Raw genomic sequence first — 21,640 nt, forward strand, 5'->3', positions numbered from 1 at the left:
AATATTGCGGTTTACAAAAACAAATATCTTAGTATGTATGCTGGAGAGAGAACAACTTAGAAGAAAAGGGGGGGTTTTGGCCCTATGGGAAAGAGGGTAGGTTGGGCCTCTATAATTGCAAAAAGGGGGGGTTTTACCTATGCCTCTGAGCTTCTTTATGCCATTTATTCAAAAGGAAAAAACTAAAAATCAATTAGTTATCCTGACATATTTATGTCTTTTTATTTGAATATTATTAATGTTTTTTCTGGTTAATCGAAGAAAGAACAATATCAACTGTACGTATTGCCATACAATTTAACACAATTTTTAGACATTACAGTGAAATACAAACAAACATACTAAATATTTACAGATTATGAACAAGAAAAATCAATCAAAATTTGATACAGTTGCCAAGGGAAAATAAACAAATCAGCGTGCATTGCCAATGCCAATTGCCAATGCACGCTGATTTGTTTATTTTCCCTTGGCAACTGTATCAAATTTTGATTGATTTTTCTTGTTCATAATCTGTAAATATTTAGTATGTTTGTTTGTATTTCACTGTAATGTCTAAAAATTGTGTTAAATTGTATGGCAATACGTACAGTTGATATTGTTCTTTCTTCGATTAACCAGAAAAAACATTAATAATATTCAAATAAAAAGACATAAATATGTCAGGATAACTAATTGATTTTTAGTTTTTTCCTTTTGAATAAATGGCATAAAGAAGCTCAGAGGCATAGGTAAAACCCCCCCTTTTTGCAATTATAGAGGCCCAACCTACCCTCTTTCCCATAGGGCCAAAACCCCCCCTTTTCTTTTAAATTCTAGTGCGGGTCGTCACCCGAGTGGGTAAGGGATTGACACAGTGTGTCTTCCTTATCAATCAAGTATAGATTAAGTCTTCAGCAGGAGACTTGTCTCCTGCTTAGTATGTCTGAGAAAGATACTTTGTCCTTTACGGAAAGCCATATTAAGAATTTAATTGATTCCTCTCCATTCTCCTCCATAACATTAAGCTCTTCTGCCACAAAGCAGAATGAAACAGACAAACTGACCCGTCTTCAGAAGAAACCCATCCGGACTGAACTACACGGTCATTTTCTATTGAAACATCTAAAAGCGGGAACAATTCCTTGGGGCTTACAGGTAAAAAACATTCCTGTCATCTTTATTGAAGATGCGGACTATAAGAAAGGCTTTAGCCAAATAAACACTAAGTGCAGTAGAGATCTAATGGTGCACACCATCGAGACAGCTCAACGTATTTGTAGTCAGGAAGAAAGAGAAATTGAGGAACTGGTTAAAAATATCACAGATACTCAAACGGTCACGGAGGCGAAGGCCCTTTTGGATAAAATAGAAAAAGAAATACAGCTGTTTAAAGACAATACTATCAATATTAAAACAGCTCAATTTGAGAGGGACTCCAAATCGTTTAAATTAGATCAAGTGTATCCATTCCTCAAGGAAGATTATTACACTTCAGGTGAATCTAGGAGTGCATTAACCTCGTTTCAAGGTAGATCAAGAAACAGGTTACTCACATTTTCGGACACAACTTCTTCCGACTCCTCCTCAGACTCAAGGCAGGACTCTTTTAAAAAACGAGGTGCTGCTACAGCGTCTTTTTTAGACAGAGGCGGACAGACAAGGGTACGCTTCAAGCAGCCATGGGAGATGCGAACTCGCAACAAATACTACAAGAGTTAAATAAGTCAACTATAGTCAATCTTTCATCAAAACACTTAACTAATGATGAGGAAATGGTTTTAAGCCTGGGCCTCAAGTTTGTCCCCAAAAGAGAACAGACTTTACCAAACTTAAACTAGAGGCATTAAATTTTTGTCGCAAAATAAGATTGAAGGCCTTTTTCGCAGGCGCCGAGGTGACGTCTAGCCAAGAGACCACTGGTCTCAGGATGAAATCGAAATTTACCCCAACACAAAACATACCGAAACAAATTCTCGCATTTGAACAAGTAGTTTTATCTTCACTGACTAAATTAGAAAAAACAAAGAGATTTGTGCAGAACAACATCAGTAAAGGACTCACGTCAGCCATCAAAGACCTTAAGGAGTATACATCTATCCTTATAAAACAGGCAGACAAGGGGGGTGCGGTGGTAGTTTGGCCCCGCACTATGTACCTTGAAGAAGGAAAATCACATGTCAACAATCGTGAGTGGTATAGACCAGTGAAGGAAGATTCTATACATGCCATCCAGGACAAAATAGCCAGATTAACTAGGGCTGCACTGGAGGAAGGATATTTAGGCCCAAAAGAATTTGAATATTTGAACAAGAAAATGCCGAGGACACCCGTCCTCTATTTTTTGCCCAAAATTCATAAAAACGAGCAGGCACCTCCCGGCCGACCAATCGTTTCAGGCTGTGATTCGGCCCTAGAGCCTATTTCAAAATATATTGATTTCTTTCTGAAATCCTTCCTACCTGAGGTTAAGTCGTACCTCAGGGATACCACAGACTTCATTACAAAGATTGAAGGACTACCATTTAACAACGAGAGGCAGGTGATGGCCACATTAGATGTGGCCTCACTCTATACTCAGATCCCCCAAGATGAGGCCCTTCAGGTAATGGAACTTTATCTGGAGAAACGTGAAAGACCACACAGGGTGCCTACCGCCTTCATTGTAGGGCTGGCAGAAATAACCTTGCACTGTAACTACTTCAAATTCGAGAATGAGTTTTTTATCCAAGTAAAAGGGACGGCCATGGGATGTCCTTATGCGCCGGAGATGGCGGTGCTTTACATGGCACAGTATGAAGAAAGGTTCATATATAACAACAACCCATTTGTAGGAAATATAAGCCAGTGGCTAAGATACATTGATGACGTCTGGCTCTTGTGGCAGGGGAGCCAGACCGAGCTTGATTCCTTCCATGACTGGTTAAACTCCAGACATAAGGACATAAAATTTTCGATTACATCCAGTAAAAACAAGATGACCTTCCTTGACGTCACAGTAGGCGTCGGCGATAATAGGCTGACAACCACCATATACAAAAAAGAAACGGACCGTAATACCATCCTCCATTATAGGAGTGCCCACCCACAGTGCCTAAAAGAGAATCTTCCTTACGGGCAACTTTTGCGAATGAGGCGCAACTGTACAGATGTAGCGGATTTTGAATCCTATGGGAAGACCTTTTGTGAAGAAATGGCCAGCAGGGGTTACCCCAAGAAACTGTTGAAATATTCGTTAAGGCGGGCTAGATTTACCCCCAGAGAAAATCTCCTTCAGATTAAAGAAAAGACTGAGTTGGACAAATTGGTTTGTGTGACCACCTTTGGGTCTCACACCAATCAATTTAAACGAATCATTCTAAAGAACTGGCATCTCTTGGAAACACTTGAGCATCCTATTCCCAAGCCCATTTTCGCTATGCGAAAAAATCCTAGCATAGGGCAACAAATTATAAGAGCCGACAGCTACATCCCGAAACAAAAAGGTGACCTGTTAGCACAATGGAACCTTAAACCAATTTGTGGGCATCACAAATGTGGTAACTGTGTCTCATGCACAACCACATTAGAAGGAAATGTTTTTGAACATGACGGGGTAAAATGGAAGCACGACATGTTTACAAATTGTAAAACTAAAAATGTCGTCTATGCCGTGGTGTGTCCATGCGACAGAATATACATTGGCAAGACTTGCCAATCTGTGAATGTCAGAATCACTCAACATCGTTCCCGAATAAAGAAAAAAGTTTCGACTGCACCGATGGTTGAGCACTTTTTAAGTAAAAACCATAGCGAAAACGATTTCAAATGGACTGTTTTGACATGGGTTGATCCCAAGCACCAATCTCCATGTGTAGAGAGCGCGCTACTACGCAAAGAAGCCTATCTGATAATGAAATTTGATAGCGTAAATAAAGGATTAAATTCCATGAGTGAAGTCAATAGACTTTAATAGCTTACTCTGTTTCAGAAAAAATTCTGTAAACGTCGCAGAAAGTGAATTGTAATGTGGTTAAAACCACGAATCCCAGAATGCATCATAATAAACCAACAGCACCCGATTGGTTGATATTAGATCATGTGACATCTATATGGTTGAGCAGATCACCTCGCCATTTCGAACTTGTTGTCTCAAACAATTGCGCGAGTGAAACGGACCCCCCTTTTTGCTGCGAGTCATAGAAAAAATGAAGGTGAGAGCCGTAGATAGCGACTGCCGTTTGTTTCGGTTTATTTAAGATGCACAAATGCGAGCGAGTAACTACATTTCGCCGATTGCAGGTCCAGAGACCACGGCAGAAGTGAGGATTAGCGGAATTTAACAGCGGAAAATAATACTGCCTTCTCCAACCCATCGGTTGAAGTAAGTCCCTTCTTTAACTGTCTTTTTGGGTCCGCTAGACAGCCGGCGCGCCCGACTATCAGGAACTTATACCCTTTCTCTTTCTGCATTGTTACAGAATACGCTTTTGTAAGGAATAGATAAATTGAAGTCTAATTGAGCACGCGACGGTTTAATGACAAGCCGCTGGTACAAAAACGCACAGGTACAGAATTTTTTGGCCTATTGGTGCTGGGGCTCAATCCATTTAATCAACATTGGGACAAAAACATCAAAACATTTGATTTGTTGTCTTTTGCAGAGTGACACCCACCGCGTACACAGCATTTTTAAAGACAAGAGCAACCTTGATATTAAATAAGGTATGCTGCATCGTCTGATGCTTTTATATTTGGAGAAAAATGAATATGAATGGATAGAGGAATTATTTTCTAAAGGTTTTCTTCCTTGTTTTTGGTAGAAACAGTTCCCTATGGAATCGATTCATCCAGCCCTGATGAGAATCCTGTGATTCATCACGCAGGATTTGAAACGCGTTGGCATTTACGCTTTGATTTATTCGGCATCTCTGTTCATTTTGAATTGATTGTGACATTGCTCAGAGCTCAGGGGCATTTGGTACATGGTCGAAAAGTGTTTTATGCCCCTTAAATAACCAATAGCTAATGGGTATTGCTTTGCCAATGCACGCTGATTTGTTTATTAGGATAACTAATTGATTTTTAGTTTTTTCCTTTTGAATAAATGGCATAAAGAAGCTCAGAGGCATAGGTAAAACCCCCCCTTTTTGCAAGGAGAGAGAACAACGGCACATGAATTTATAAAATGATGATTTCCAGGAAACAAGCTGAAAATAGTATGTATTACTGAAAAATGAATACTTGATTATTTGAATATTTCTGACTGTAAAAGTTGATACGCAGTCCACACAGGAGAGATTGGCACTAACGTGACATTTGAGATGATTCAGATAACTGGTGGCACTGTCAAAATTAAATGTACTTGGGTAAATGTTAAAGAGCTGCTCAAGACCATTAATAAAATGTGCAATAATGCAATAGGTAGGAGCTGAATTTTATACTATACGATAATAAAAACAAAACACAAATTTGACAATTCGTTGAAATCCATTCTTGGATTTCTAAGTGTGAGCTATGCAACATGAAACTCAAACATCTAAAATATGTCAAATGGGAAATCACTGCTGTCATCCAAAGTGCAATTGATGTTGAAAATCAACATTCTGCTTGTAAGAATGGGGGTATTGGTTGAGTGGGGTGGAAGCCCCACTCAGTCAACAACCGCAATCTTTGTTAGAGTGAACGACAAAAGTCACTAAATTAACCTGTGCTAACTCTGGCAGCTTGGCACAAAAGCAGTCAGGGTTAATTTAAAGGCAAACGGTAAAGTATGTGTGCAGCACACAACCAGTAATAACGTGCTAAACAAAACACAAGAAAAATCCCAAGCCAGTTTAGAAAAATAGAGAATTTTAATAAATAAAACAAATTCAATCCAATTACTAGAAATGGAGATATGCAATTAAAAAAGTTTAGGTAAGTATAGTGCCAAAAAACACAAAATGGCTACTCAGTCATCTGGTCATGCTAGACTTGGGGAAAGTCACAAGTTCAGGGCGACAGCAATGGAGCGTGGATAGTATACAGAAACCACGTTAGCTCTGCTGAAAAGTTGCTTTCTCAAAGTCTGGCGTGAATAGTCCAGTTCATGGCAGAGGAGTCCGCAAGGAAAAAGCCTGACGTTGTGAATGTTTGTTACTGCAGCGTGAAGATCTAGTCAGGTGGCGTGAACAGTTGTTGCTGGAGCTTCACGTTGGCGGTCACTGGGGACTGTCGTTGCTGAAGTGCAGATCTCATGCTACCAGTCATCAGGTTCACCGGAGCTTTGCATTGGCAGTTGTCGCAGTTGGCAGAGTGCCAATGCGAATAGGCCAGTTTGCGGTCGCAAAGAGCTTAAAACTCAGGATTACTCTGTCAGTCATGAGTCCAGGACCTGGGAAGGCACCGCTTGGGGATCAGGGACTGACTCCAGCAGAGCCAAGCTGGACCAGGCAGATCTTATTTCAGCAGGTCAGCTGGGTAGTTGCGGAGAGGCCTCTGGAGCTTGTTGTGTCCCTGTAGCTCGGAACAGAGGTCACCTTACTTTGGAGTCACTCTGGTAGCCTTGGATGAAAGGAGGAGGCCAAATCTTCCTTTTCAGAGCAGAGGACAGGCCTCAGGCAGGCGGTACTCTGAGGAACAAGGCAAGCCTCAAGCAGCATTGCAGTTCTCTGGGGGAAAAGGCTGGCCTTAAGCAGCAGGGCAATCCCCTGGGGATCAAGGCATTCCTTCCTCTTTAATATCTGCAGGTTCAGGAGTGTACTGAAGAGTTGGTCTGAGGATCCAATATTTATACCTGGTGCCAGCCTTTAACCCCTTCGCTGCGGGGGTTATTCCCCCGCAGCGCTGGGGGGTGAGGGGGGCGATACACTTGGGGAATGAATCCCATTTTTGGCAGTGCAACAGCGAGGAGCGCGAGACACATGCCCATGTTTTGTCAGTTTTACAATTACTGTGGTAGAGGCGAACCACGGTCAATGCTTGCACACATTCATTATAAGTTTTTCAAGAACGGTTTCAAATTAAGGAAAGGAGTGCACTCACACAGTTGTACTTTAAACTTTCTAAAAGTGGCATTTTCAGAATTGTGACTTAAAACCCAACTTTACCATTAAAGAGGATTTTAAATCACAATTCATTTGAGACTAAATATGATATGTTCCCAATCAAAGGCTAGCACTTATTAAAAGTAATACGAGAGTCCATTGTTATCCTAGAAGAGAGTGGAGCTTCCAACGGGGTGACATATGTATTAATAAGAAACGTTTAGGCCTGGCAAAAGGTTTATTTTGTCAGGTTGCATTTGCAGTTTAAAACTGCACTACAGGCTGCAATTGCAGTTTAAAACTGCACTACAGGCTGCAACGGCACGTATGAGTCAGGTTTTTAAAATGCTACTTTAGTGGGTGGCACAATGAGTGCTGCAGGACCGCTAATAGTGTTTAATTTACAGGCCCGGAGTACACGAAGTACCAAATACTATAGACGTACAAGTAAGCTAAATGTGCCAAACAAGTGTAGGACAATGGTTTTTTTTATTAAATGTTTTTATTTTACTTGTTCTTCTGCTAATCATCACAGTATGTTACAATCATAATTCTCACTCCTATAAAAACAAATTGTCTCAATATATAGATCAAGAACCATACGATACAGTTTCTCTATGTAGGAACAGCAACTATCAGATGCCGTGTACTATACACCTCCAGAAATAATGGGATCGGAAAGAACAGTATCTAAAACACATACAATTAAACAAAGAACGCCCTCTCCTCACCCCAGGGTCAACTAGATACACCCCTCCCGTTGTCTATGTAGCATAAAAATTGGTAAGGGAACTGTGCGATATCTTAGTCCCACTATGTGCCCCCTAAGCCACCACAAGCTATGTGCATACCCTGTTGTCTAGATCGGGTTGAGCCACCTGGGTCCTCAGTATTCTGTGAAGGGGAGGCACCTGCCATGCTCTTACATCATCTTCTAATTTATCGTCTCTTCGGACTCTCCTCATTCGCCGTCGCCCACTCAACTAGGTACCTGGCCCAGTTCTTTAGCGTAGGTGGCTGTGCACTCATCCACGAATCCCCACCCGTCCTTTTGCCAACACTAAGCCTAGCTGCAAAAATCGCATTGAAAGTTTCTTGCCCTTGGGTTTTGGGATAAGTCCCAGAAGTACTTGCTTACGTGAGCGTTGAATCGACCACCCTGTAACTTGTTTCAAATGAGCCAATACCGCCTCCCAAAAGGGGATCACCATAGGGCATTCCCATGTTATGTGTAAGAACCCTGCATCCTCATATCCACACCTGGGGCACTAAGAGGACTTGTCCGAGTATACTTTGTGTAGCGCATACGGGGTCAGGTATATGTGGTGTACAATATTCCATTGAATTAGTTTAAAATGCACGTTCGAGCTGATTCATAGACCTCAACATGCACCTTTTTCCACTCCCCTTGTGTCAGGGGCGTTTCAAGTATTTCATCCCATTTGCCCTGTAGTGGCAGCGGACTTACAGCAAAGTCTTCCAGCAACGCCCTATATATATGGGATACCAATCGGCGGCCCCCGACCATTGTGACTAGAGTCCTAAGCGTAGTAAATATGGGCGGCTCTTTGGGGAATGATGGCCATACCTCTTGCGCTATCGCCGAAATCTTAGCATACTGAAGGTATTGTCTATGGCCTAAATTAAACGCCGACTCAGGCTCCTCTCTGGTGAGAAAATGCTGATTCAAGTATAAGTCTCTCATAGTGTCACAGCCTCCCATCGTCCATCGAGTGATGGGCATGTGCTGGCTGATATTCCTGAATGGCGCCACCGCCCAAAGCGGGGCCTCCCGGGCATAGGGGGCCTTTTCAACTACGTTGCGTACCACGTATTCCCATATAATAGCCACCTGTCTAAGATTCTAGGGAAGGTGCACTGGGACCTTCCATCGCAACATAAGGAGTTCCGGTAGGGGGGTCTCCCATTGGGTACCCTCCAACAGCTCTTTCTCCCAATTGTCGCCATTGTCCAGCCAGGAATGGCATGCTGCAATTGTGTTGCAAAGCAATAATGCATGAATCTGGGGACTTCTAACCCTCCTTGTTCCCAAGTTCTCTGTAAGGTAGTTAGCTTCACTCGTTTCCGTTTATATCCCCACAGAAGTGCCACCAATAGTTGGGTCCAATTGTTTGAAGAACACCCATGGGACACGATAAAGTGAGCTTTGCAAAACCTAGAGGCAACGTGGAAGAACCACCATTTTTATCAGTGAAATCCGCCCCATCTGAGACAGGGGGAGGTCTCTCCGGAACCTAATAGAATTTTTAATCCCCTCTATGCACCTCCCCATTTTTAGGTTGTGGTATACGTCTTGGGTATGCGCCAGCCGGACCCCGAGGTATCTGACCGAGTCAGTAACCCAACTCTCAGGTTACCTATGGGGAAACGTTTAGATTTTCCCTGGTTAAGACAGAGGCCAGAAAGTAGACCAAATTGGGTAAGATCCTGAAGAAGCTCGGGAGACCGCCACTGCAGGCTAAGTAAGATATACTATCATATCGTCGGGATACATCGACACGAAATGCGTCATAGTGCCCACTCAAACCCCTCAGTGTACATTCGTCATCTAAGGACAGCCGCCAGTGGCTCAATCACTAACGCAAAAAGGAGTGGCGACAGGGGACAACCCTATCTTGTACCGCATGGAGCACCAACCTATCGGACACCTGGTTTTGAAGGCAAACTCGAGCGGTCGGGCCAGAATAGAGCAGCCTCACCCATCTCATATAGGAGTCTCCAAGTCTCAACCGAGCCAGAACCCACCACATCTATTCCCACTCTACCTTATCGAAGGCCTGACGGATACCTAGGAGACATAGCGCCCAGTCAGAGCCCTCAAGTAACGGTGCGTGCCACAAATGTGCAAGACGTTACAAAACTGTAGGACAATGTTAGCATGTTTTAGGGAGCAAGCACAAGTACTTAAGCCCTGTTTGGCAGTGGTACAGTACGTAGAGTACCAATGCCTACAAAAATGAATTTCAGAATACAGGAGGGGTGGAGGTAACAAAGTCAGGGGGAAGACCACATTAAGCATGTCAGATCTAACACTGCTACTTTCAAACAGAGAATATTATCTGCGGTAGAAGCATGCTCCAAAGGAATAATTGAGTATTGCTGAAATTCCTACAAGCCTGTCAAGTTAAAAAAAAATACTCTGAGGACTTCAGAACATATTTTGGCAGTGTGAAGGGAGGAATGACAAGCAATTTTTCTGTTTTAGATACTATTTAGAGGCCGATTCCGATCCGGGTTGGAAAGCTCTCTGACCAAGCCGGATCCGGAGTGTTGTCCGACCAAGCCGGACCCCTGCAGTACGACCGAGCGAGTACGATGTGGAAGCATGCTGCCGTACTCGATACGGTCAGACTCCCGTAGAAGTCAATGGGAGCCGGACGTACGACGCGCACATGGGCTTCCATTGACTGAAAGGGGACATCTCGCACAAGGCACCCCATACAGTGGGTACATGTCGGTGCCATCCACACCGTACATGCCTGTGTTTGTGAGAGCACTGCTAACCCTTTTTTCACAGGTGTGTGTTACTATTGGGTCTATTAGGATGGCAGTCGTAAAATCACCCCGACTGCCATGGTAGCGGGAAAAGACTTCCCGCACGGACTGCGGCATAACCGCTGGTGCGATTAGTATGCTCCGCAGTTGAAATCCGACCGCGGCGCTACGATCGCAGGCATTAACATTGCGGTGGTGGCTGCTGCCAGCAGCACTGCCGCTAAGTGAAAAAGAGCATGTCATGCATATCACTGCACTGAGTGGCAGGCACTGCACAGTGCCTGCCACCTGGTACAGAGACCTGTATGCCCAGTTCACTCCCCCCTACACATTGGGGGCCCACAATGGGCCCCCAGAGACATTCTCCGCATGCCTTTACATGGCGGTCCCACCGCCGCGGAAAGGCTGGCTACCGCCGGCATCATAATCATGCCAGCGGAGCCTGGCCCTGCACGGCACCATTGTAGCCGTCCAGTTCCGCCAGCTAGGCAGTCATGCGGACTGGTACCGGCGGAAAAGTGGCGGGCAGAAAATCTCACCGCCACGGTCGTCACCGCCATGCTAATGGGACCGGCGGTCTTCTGGGTTGCGATCGTGGGCAGATGTCTGCATCCGGTCCGGCAGTTGCCACCACCGGCCTGGCGGCGGCCATCTGACCGCCATCCTAATAGACCCCTAAGATTCACCAAAAAGTCTTTAAAATTAGTTTCTTCATTAAAATCTATGATTAGAAACTTGAGGAACTTTCTGTGGCTGCACGTGGGAGGCTGGGTTTGCCGGAAATCTTTAACAGGTCGCAATTTTCCATTCTATAATCTCAATGTCTTTTTTTGGAGTTATAAACAATTGCTTCTTGGTTTCCTTTAAGAAGTTACTCCATTCCTGGCGACTATTCACATCTTCAAGTTTTATCATTTCACTTTCCATTTTCGTCTTCACCTTGCATCCATTCTAGAACAGAAAAAAATCTTGATTTTAGTAATTTTATTTAGATACCATAAATCTTCTGTACAGAAAAACACAAGTAGGTTTTAAAAAATGAAAACTCATTTATCATCCTCTTCTATTTACAGGATCATCAACAGATAATTCAAGTCGCCGAGCAAATTACGTTCAATCTAAGAGGGGTAACAGGTTATTAAAATTTGGTGGCTACATTTACTGTAAGGATCGTTTAACTGAGCCCAGGAGTCATTGGAGGTGCGTAGAATATTTCTCATCACATTGCAAAGGCAGAGCGGTTACTCTGGGAGACATAGTGGAGAGGTCCACAGAGCATAACCACTCTGCCTCTGCAATGGAGATTGAAGTTAGGGAAAATCTACAGCAGATAAAATTTTTGGCAGCCACCTCCAATGAACCCTGTGGCTCAGTTTTACGGGAAGTTGCACAAAACATCCCCATGCATGTTGCCAGTAATATGCCCACAATCCCCAATTTAAGGCGCATGATTCAAAGAACAAAACAGGCCATCAATCCACATGCAATAAGACCACAAACTTTCTCCGATATTAACATCCCCCCAGAACTAACTGTGACTTTTACTAATGAAACTTTCCTTTTACATGATAATGATAATCCTCAAAAACGTCTTCTAATCTTTTCTACAACACGTAATTTGGCCACTCTTGAAAATACAGAAATTTGGATGATGGACGACACATTTAAATCTACCCCCCATCCTTTTAACCAAATTTATACTATTCATGGCAATATTAACCACACAACTATCCCCTTAGTATTTGGTTTGCTGCCTGACAGACAATCTTCCACTTACACTGAGTTTTTATCAGTTATAAAAACCAAAACTCTCAACAAAAGTCCTCGGAAAGTAATAATTGATTTTGGGATACAAATGATTAATACTATTTGTAAACTATATCCAGACACCCAAATTCAAGGTTGTTTTTTTCACTTTTCCCAGGCGTATTGGAGAAAAATACAGAAAACATCCTTAGCCAAAGATTATATGTCAGACAGCAAACTACAATACGAGTTAAAAAAACTAACAGCTTTGTGTTTTGTTCCTCCTGATTTTGTAGATGACTTCTACACTGCAATTATACAATCAGATTATTTTATAGCAAATGAAGAGAAATTGGCACCTCTTTTAAATTATTTTGAGGGAACCTTGATTGGCAATCTTAGCAGGTCAGGTAGCAGGAGGAAGCCAAGGTTCCCCATTGAGTGGTGGAACTGCTACTTAACTTGCTTAGAGGGAGGAGCAAAAACGAACAATTACATCGAAGGATGGCATAACTCTTTTAATAAATCCATAGGTAGGAGTCATCCAAACTTTTATCATTTCTTAGAAATTTAAAAAAAAGAACAAAGTTTTCAAGAAATGAGGATGGCTCAGTCACTTTCAGGTATGCTAAATCCTCGAGTGACATGACGTAGCCGAGAGATGACTGAAAGACTTCAATCAAAACTCCAACAATTTCCTTTATTGGGCACGTCTAACTACCTTGAAAGTATTGCATATATTCTTCATTTCTAACATGTGAATTGATCGCCTGTTTTACACATCTCCCAAAAGTTATAATTGACATTTTTCAAAATTGACCCAAATATCAAATAAAAATTACTATTGCTATCTTACCAACTAGCACATATTTTTTGAACTGACGTCACATCAATTTTGGATCAATATGTTTAATTTGAAACACTTTTATTTAAATTTCTTTTTTTAAATTAACAAAGTTAGGCTAGGTATGAATAAAAGAATGTTTCTGAGTTCGTCTACAATATTTTTCTTGAACAATTTATTAGTCAGAAAATAATTGTTCCAAAGTGTGTATATTATGGCAACCTGCATGGGGATCAAAGTGTAGTTCTTAAAAATTTTAAATGATACTCACCACAGAATTTGAAATTAACGTACAGAACTTTCCTTACACTAAATGTACCTTCCAAATGTTATAATGTATTTGGTAAAAAAAGAACAAAACCTAACCGGACCCCGTCTTCATGCCATTGCATGCTGTGAGGAACCAGCGACTACAGAATCAAATGTGAAACAATTAGTGACTACGAAGTATCTATAAAATTAAAATGAACTATTATAACGATTAAACTAAATTCCAAATGGATTAATATATCATATTAAGAAAATATTTACTAATGTTTTTGTTTTAAAATAAAAATTTGTTGTGCATTATTAAAAATGTATTGATCTCTTTTTCTGAAAAATATTTTAATATTTACTCAATAAATACATTTTTTTACTGAAAAATATCTTAATTTGTTTTCTTAATTCATTATTTAATCTTAGATTCTATTTTATATTTGATTTGCAAAGATATAAAATGTGCATGATGGTATTAATAATTGCATTGATCCATTGCTTATAATGTTAATTGATTGTACAACATTTTTAAAACATTTGGATTTAATACAGGAGTATTAAAACACTACCCCACCCAATACCCCTATACCCCAAGCATCCCGCTCCTAAAAGTTAGTGGAGTAATTTCATGTATACTTCTTTATATTTCACATAAATATGGAGTAGCCACTTACAAATTAATACTCAGGTATTTTTTTCCAACTAGGAAAAAAATACCTGGATATTAAAACACTACCCCACCCAATACCCCTATACCCCAAGCATCCCGCTCCTAAAAGTTAGCGTAGTAATTTCATGTAAAGTATACTTCTTGTTTTTCACATAAATATGGAGTAGCCACTTACAAATTAATACTCAGGTATTTTTTGCCAACTAGGGAAAAAATACCTGGGTATTAAAACACTACCCCACCCAATACCCCTATATCCCAAGCATCCCGCTCCTAAAAGTTAGCGTAGTATACTTCTTGTTTTTCCCATAAATATGGAGTAGCCACTTACAAATTAATACTCAGGTATTTTTTGCCAACTAGGAAAAAAAATACCTGGGTATTAAAACACTACCCCACCCAATACCCTTATACCCCAAGCATCCCGCTCCTAAAAGTTAGCGTAGTAATTTCATGTAAAGTATACTTCTTGTTTTTTCCATAAATATGGAGTAGCCACTTACAAATTAATACTCAGGTATTTTTTTCCAACTAGGAAAAAAAAATACCTGGGTATTAAAACACTACCCCACCCAATACCCCTATACCCCAAGCATCCTGCTCCTAAAAGTTAGCGTAGTAATTTCATGTAAAGTATACTTCTTTATATTTCACATAAATATGGAGTAGCCACTTACAAATTAATACTCAGGTATTTTTTTCCAACTAGGAAAAAAATACCTGGGTATTAAAACACTACCCCACCCAATACCCCTATACCCCAAGCATCCCGCTCCTAAGCTCCTAAAAGTTAGCGTAGTAATTTCATGTAAAGTATACTTCTTGTTTTTCCCATAAATATGGAGTAGCCACTTACAAATTAATACTCAGGTATTTTTTGCCAACTAGGAAAAAAATACCTGGGTATTAAAACACTACCCCACCCAATACCCCTATACCCCAAGCATCCCGCTCCTAAAAGTTAGCGTAGAAATTTCTTGTTAAATACACTTCTTGTTTTTCCCATAAATATTGAGTAGCCACTTACAAATTAATACTCAGGGATTTTTTGCCAACTAGGAAAAAAAATACCTGGGTATTAAAACACTACCCCACCCAATACCCCTAGACCCCAAGCATCCTACTCCTATAAGAAAGAAAAGTAAATTCACCAGAAGGAACACACAGCCAGGAAGCCAAAGGCCACCAGGGACCAGCTCACCTTACTGAACAAGTGAAATAGGTCCTCAAAATAGCAAAATTTGGAACTGCTTTTCAAGCCCTTAAAGTCTGAAATAAGGATGATGCAATTAAAATGAAATATGTATGGCCTCCTAAAATCCACAATGGCTCCACTAGTGGGAATCCTACACTATACGGCATGTCTCACCCAGGATACCATATTATTGGTAGGGGCAGCAAGGTCACTACAGAGGGCATGTGGTATGGGCAGGTGTATGCAAATAGGGACCAACGGGAAGGAAGGAATGGGGGTGGGGGCAAGGACAGAGAGCTGTCCACAAAGTGCAGGATGGCAGGGGGCATAGGTAGCAAGCTGACCAAGGAAATCAGGCAGAAGGTGACAGGCAGCAAGCTGTGTATTCACGGCATGCCAGGAATGGCAAGGACAGCACAACGCCTTAAACAGTGGGGAGGGGCAGGGGCACTCACATGGAGAACAAAGGGCAGTGGGAGGTAGCATGGGAAGCATGCTGACCACTGAGGGAAGGCCAAAGGGGACATGGGAAGGGAGGCTGGGACAGCTCACTGAACATGGAGGCCAGGCCAGCATAGACAGGGGAAGCATAACAGACCACAGAGGGAAGGGGCAGGGGCACACACAGACAATGCGAATGGCAGGGAGGAGGAGTCAGGTGTAGCGAGTTGACCACAAAGGGCAGGTGGGAGGTGATAGAGACACGCAGATGGAGAACAGAGTGTAACGTGTTAAAATGAGTTAAAACTAAAATGTATTAACCAAAATATACAGACTTTCACCAGTTATAGTTTACTGAGCTAACTATAACTTGTGCCCCTGCCATGCACTGCTTATGACCTCACACATTACATTACTGATGACTTGTTAAACAACATCATTGATAACATGACTGATGATGTCATCAATGAAATCATTGATGACATGGATATTCATATGAAGTATCCTCTTGCTTTCAACATACAAGGTGTTATTGAACCTGTAATGCTCATGCCCTTTATTGGCATCATTTTGATAATTGGTTCATATCCAGAGGAGTTCCATCTACATCCTGTGATAGAGCTAAGGTGCTAGGTTTAATTAGGGTTTGAAGGTCTTTAGATGCGTTGAAATGTAGTCCATTTGTAGCATCTCGACTGTTGAGAATCTTTCTCCTACAGTGACCAGTAGTGCATTTGCCTGTTACTTCTTGGGATCGTCCGTTGGTGTTTACAATCTTATTCAGCCGAGCATTTGCATTTAGTAGACCTTAAATTACTATCACATAATGTCTTATTTTTTGTTAGTAGATTGTTCTGGCACGAGAACTGGGTTAAATGGGTACTCTTATGTTCAGAGTCATTTCTTTGTTTCTTAACAAAGTGATTTTTTCTCCCCAGCCCTTCTTTACTTTTTAAAATGCTTTTCTCCTTTCATTTATCCCCAGAGTTGGTGTTACCAGTTTATTTTGTATTCCCAGCTTCTTTAGAGGAAGTGGGTTTTGATGTCCTTATTCTCCACAGGACACCTTCTTCTGTCAGGACTGCTCCCCTCAGAAAATGTGCTTTTTTGTTTATTACATTAGAATTTCTAGGCAGGGTCTGTGTCCTTCTTCTTCACCTCAATAGGTTGCTCAGCCAAACTGTGGTGTTTTAAGAACATTCAGGAAAATTACTTCCAGGACCAGTTCTTGGCAGCATTCAAGTGTGCTTCAATTTGTTTACATACTTTCGTGACAGATTACCCAGCAGCGGCTGAACGTTCCTCTTCCCCCCACCAGCCTCAAAACTTTAAAAATAAAACAATAATAAAAGTGTTTATTATCGTTTTATTTGTCTTTCAATTGCTGAGTCTTGAGGCCGGGGGCGTAATTGGGGGCCATCATAGGGGGGGGGGGGGGGGCAGGGCACTGTCTCCAGTGCAAATGTGGGCATGGTCAGCGACTAGCTGCCGCCTCCCCCCCAATCCGGCACCCAATACCCAGGAACGTGGACACGAGACGTCTTTACTTTTTGGAAGGCGGGCGCTAGTCGCCCGGCCGTATTTATTAAAGTATGAAATTAAAAAAGGTTTTTAATTGCATAATCAACAATTTATACAAAAATTCAGCAGGACATTTAGGTACATAATTCTTAGCAACAAGTTTGAGAGCCTGACTTTAACAAAACTCTAATACATGTTGTTTCCTAACTTAGACTAAACATCCTCATCTAGAATTTTTGTACATTTCTGGCCTTATGGCAGGGTCACTACCGGTGTCAGGTCCTACAAGCTGCGCCTCCCCTCTGGATGTGCGCATGCGCAGTGTTACCCCGGGAATTGCCCGGTCTACGCCCTGAACTCCATTTACCCACTAAAGGAGGGCCCTTACTCTGCGCCGGTGGCGTCATGAGTCCACGCGCGCGGGGTGGCTACCAGCCTAAGGAAAGCGTGAACTACTCCTACCCGCGCTCCTTTGCTTTGCAGCATCCATTACCTTGCCCCTGGAGTTCTGGGAGTGGCCCGCAGGCCCCTCCCCCTGGGCGGGAACCTCCATAGGATGATGCCCGCCCCCTCAGACCTCAAATATGTGCTCACCGATAATGACCTTACCGCATGCCCCATACCTAATAAATACGACGACCTAAGGGAAAAAATTCTAAAGAACAGCTACACTGGCTAATAAATAACAGTATCAACGTATAGCTACAAAGGGAAAAAAGGCCTAAAGACACTTAGCATCAAATACAATTCACTTCACACATGACTTGCTAAAAGGGGAAAAAATTCCTAGACAAAAGCATCAACAAAATATACCAACAGTTCCTTCTCTATTACCCTGTGAGACCCCAGGCCCTGTCTCTATGCCATTCGTGGTTCCCCCACCATATTTTTCAATATATGGCTTTGGTACACCCCTAGAGCTCAACGTATATGGTGCTAAATTACTGTGTGCCATATAGGTTTTCACACTGTAATTATTCGCCTCAAATCTCATTATAGGCTCACGTATATTGTGCCAACTTACTGTGTGTTAAATAAGTTTACTGACTGCAATTTCTTGCTTTTAGCCTCGGAAAGCAACTAAAGGGGTGTGTTTAGAAAAATTACATATATTTGCTGTTATACTCCTGTTCTTCCTTCATTTACTCATTCATGATATTAAAGACTGGTAAAACAAGCTGCTCTATATTCCCTCCAGACTTAACCTGAAAGCTGCACGCAATACAGCTAACCCTAGGATAGCTTACTAATGATGTTGACTTTAACCTATCATCCCTGAAAGGTCGTTTGGACAGGTGCCATGTTTGGACTGGTGCAACTTCCCCCCTAGAATAGTGAACAGCACCTCACATGGTAATTACCTCCCCAATGAAATCGGTCCATTGTTTGGCTTACTGTTTTGGCTTGGAAAGGGAAGTGGGACCTGGGAAATTGGCTCTCTCAGTCTCGTCAAGCCCTACCCCTAGATGTCGTTAATCCCCAGGATGACCCCGGGCGAAGGTGGTATACCCTATTCGTGAATGGTTCCATGACTGTTCTAACTATCACCCAGCTGATACCAATGATAGTCGTTCTAGAGTGTCAGAATTCGACTTATGTCAATGGCTGTCCCTTGCGTGAGAGACATAAGCAGCAACCATGGCTCAGATAAAGTATTGCAAGTGCTTAGAGGACATCAATAAAGCAGCCCAGGAAAGTCAACATCCATCCTATTCTCCAGGTGAGATTTAATGTCCCATGTAGCGTCAGCTCTGATTTTGACAATGAGTTTTCCAAAACTGAATTCTGAAGCAGCATTTTCCACTGTTTCTGACAATACTATGCACTCTGCGAAAACAATTTGCCCCAGGTTGGCAAAAAGCCATTAATAATCAATTTAAAGGCAATGAATTGCCGTTTACATCACCACTCCTTAAACAAATGCTCTTTTTAGGTTAAGCCTATATGCAACAGCTAATGCAGTTACTAGGCAGCATTTTATTTAACTCTACATGTAAATCGAATGCAGGATTTCATACCACACTCCCCGGGGTGATGTATATGGAGTTTTACCCAGATGGCAGAAGAGTTAATCACAACTTGAATTTTTACAGACCTATTGCTTTCTGAAGTTCGAGCTCACCTTCTTGTCGGGCTCCCCCCTGCCAACCCGGGCACCAACAATGTGAATTGAAGACCTATACGATGCCTCAGACCAGGGGTGCATCGGTAATTAGGAAGCTATTAACCTCTCTCTATAGGCCCCACATCAACATACTCATGCCGCAGAAGACTCACATGGACAACGGAATAAGCCACCCCGTGGCGGGAACCTATGCACCCAACTGCAATAGTGTAAAGACCGGTGTGTACAAATGATTTGGAACAGAGATGCGAATTAATATCGTACCCATCCAATAGGAGGCCTAGAGTGTCTGCCTTATTTCTCACACCCAGGTGGACAGAACCTAAACATTCTAACGGCAACCATAGCCCCTTGTTAGCTGTAGATCATATAAACAGTAGGCAAATCATTATGGTACAACAACAAATGTAGGTTTAGTTAGATCATTTTAGCTAGTGGCCCGTTTACTAGGGTACAGGTGAAAGGAAGAGGCCACAGTATTCTAGAAATGTTCTAACGCACGCATAAGGAAAAACCTGTTAACTGTACAAAGCAGATTAAAAAACATCTCTAATTATATATATCAGCGGCATGGAAAGCACAATCAAGGTACTTAAGTCAGGTGATGTCGATAGCTGGCACCTCTGCACTGAACATTGACAGCATCATGTGCAAGCGCAGCTGCTCATGCTAGGATTGGCTGGGAAATTGGCCACCCCCCAATCCTGGGCCACAATGGTACCTTCCATCATGGAGGAGTGCCGGCCCACACATAAGGACATGACAAAGTAAACTTGCAAAATAGACCTTATTTTAAATATGCCGGGTTGCATTTCTACATATTTTGCAACCACGTTGCTTAAATATGGAATTTCCCACGCTTCCGAATGCCCTAAAGTTCGGCTGCCCTGTTCCTCGGAGCAATAAAATGCAAATGGTATTGCGTTTGTATTTGGCGTCTGTATAATTTCAGCACTCAGGGGGGGAAGTGTTTATAAATGCATTGATCCTGCGGAAAGCCGGGCACATTACATCAACTTATAAAGTCACCGAGTGCGAGAGAAGTCTCAGCCGCCGTATCACTTAAAGAGGCTCCACGTCCTCATCCTGTTTAGAAAATAGTTTCACTCTTATTCAGCTGCTCGCAGCACGAGCTCTGCCAGAGCTAGCAGGGGAGGGGACAGTTCCCTTCATAAAAGAACACTGGCTTTGAACAATTTTGAGAATTTTGAGAATTGTTGGACAGTTTGTCACCTGGAAGGATTGAAGATGCTTGCGAGCGAGGGCACACATGACTGACACAATTGCAGACGACTGAGTGTTATGGGCTGTGAGTATAAAGTGTCCTTTAGTTTCGTGTGAAACATGTAAAGCCTTTGTAACTAATGGTGCATGCTACCAGGAAAGGGGCATTTCCTTTTCTTAGGCAGAAGTTATTTTCTGTGAACGTTAGGTCCCAGTCACTCTTTCCCGTTTCCACCCGTCTGCGCGCTAGAGAAGCGGAAGCGCTGAAGCAGCGAGGGACCAGACAGATAAATATAAAGTGCATTATTTCTGGACTTTTTTGGCTCTGTGTTTGACTGGGTATTCCTAAGCATGCATTTCCTTTAAGTCTAAAAGACTATAATATCAAGTGGTACTATTATACTGCTCATTTTATTGGCTTCAGAAGAATGAAAAGCTGAGAGGACAGACAGGCATTTTTACTTCTGGCCTCCTACCTCTGGGGTCGATTTAATAAGGCATATGTTGTTGTCTGTACATTGTTGTAGTCAGGCAAACGAGAACCGACATTCTGTAGGGCAAAAACTAAGTTGAACGCTTAAAATGCATATTTTGATGTACATTACCTAGTTTGAAACTTTTAGTTTGGAATTGTTAACTGTCTACGGGCTCGTGAGAGGCAAGGATATGGTTTACACCAGAATCGTGATTCTAATTAATGTACACAAAGCACACGCTGCCACATTTTTACCGGTATGAAATGTTGGACCGTGTAGGCAAACTGCACAATTACAAAGGCGCGCATCATTGCACAAGTACTGAGCGTGCGCACCTCAAACGGGAGAAAACTCAAGCTATTAATTTCTCCACCCAGCCTTGTAGTGTAAAATGTTGTGGAGGCCACTACGTACGTGTGAGCCCCCCAGCAATAGACCGTCACCCTGCACTGCATACATTTATCCTACACTCTACCCGGCTTCTGCTGAGATGCAGTGTTTCCCTAGACACCCGACACATGACCCAAAATGAAAGAGTCTGATTCACAGCTACAATCCACCCCACCACAGCGTTTCGTGTTCAAAGCTCACCCAAACACGAAGGGGGAGGAGGGAGAACGCGGGCCGGACAAAAGAAC

General features: G+C 42.3%; 1 pseudogene; it reads left to right on the forward strand.

Annotated features, from left to right (window-relative positions):
* Positions 1–921: 921 nt before the first annotated feature.
* LOC144762215 (uncharacterized) lies at positions 922–13,515 on the forward strand (annotated as a pseudogene).
* Positions 13,516–21,640: the final 8,125 nt, after the last annotated feature.

This window comes from Lissotriton helveticus, chromosome 6 (assembly GCF_964261635.1).
Source record: "Lissotriton helveticus chromosome 6, aLisHel1.1, whole genome shotgun sequence".
Taxonomy (NCBI): Eukaryota; Metazoa; Chordata; class Amphibia; order Caudata; family Salamandridae; genus Lissotriton; species Lissotriton helveticus.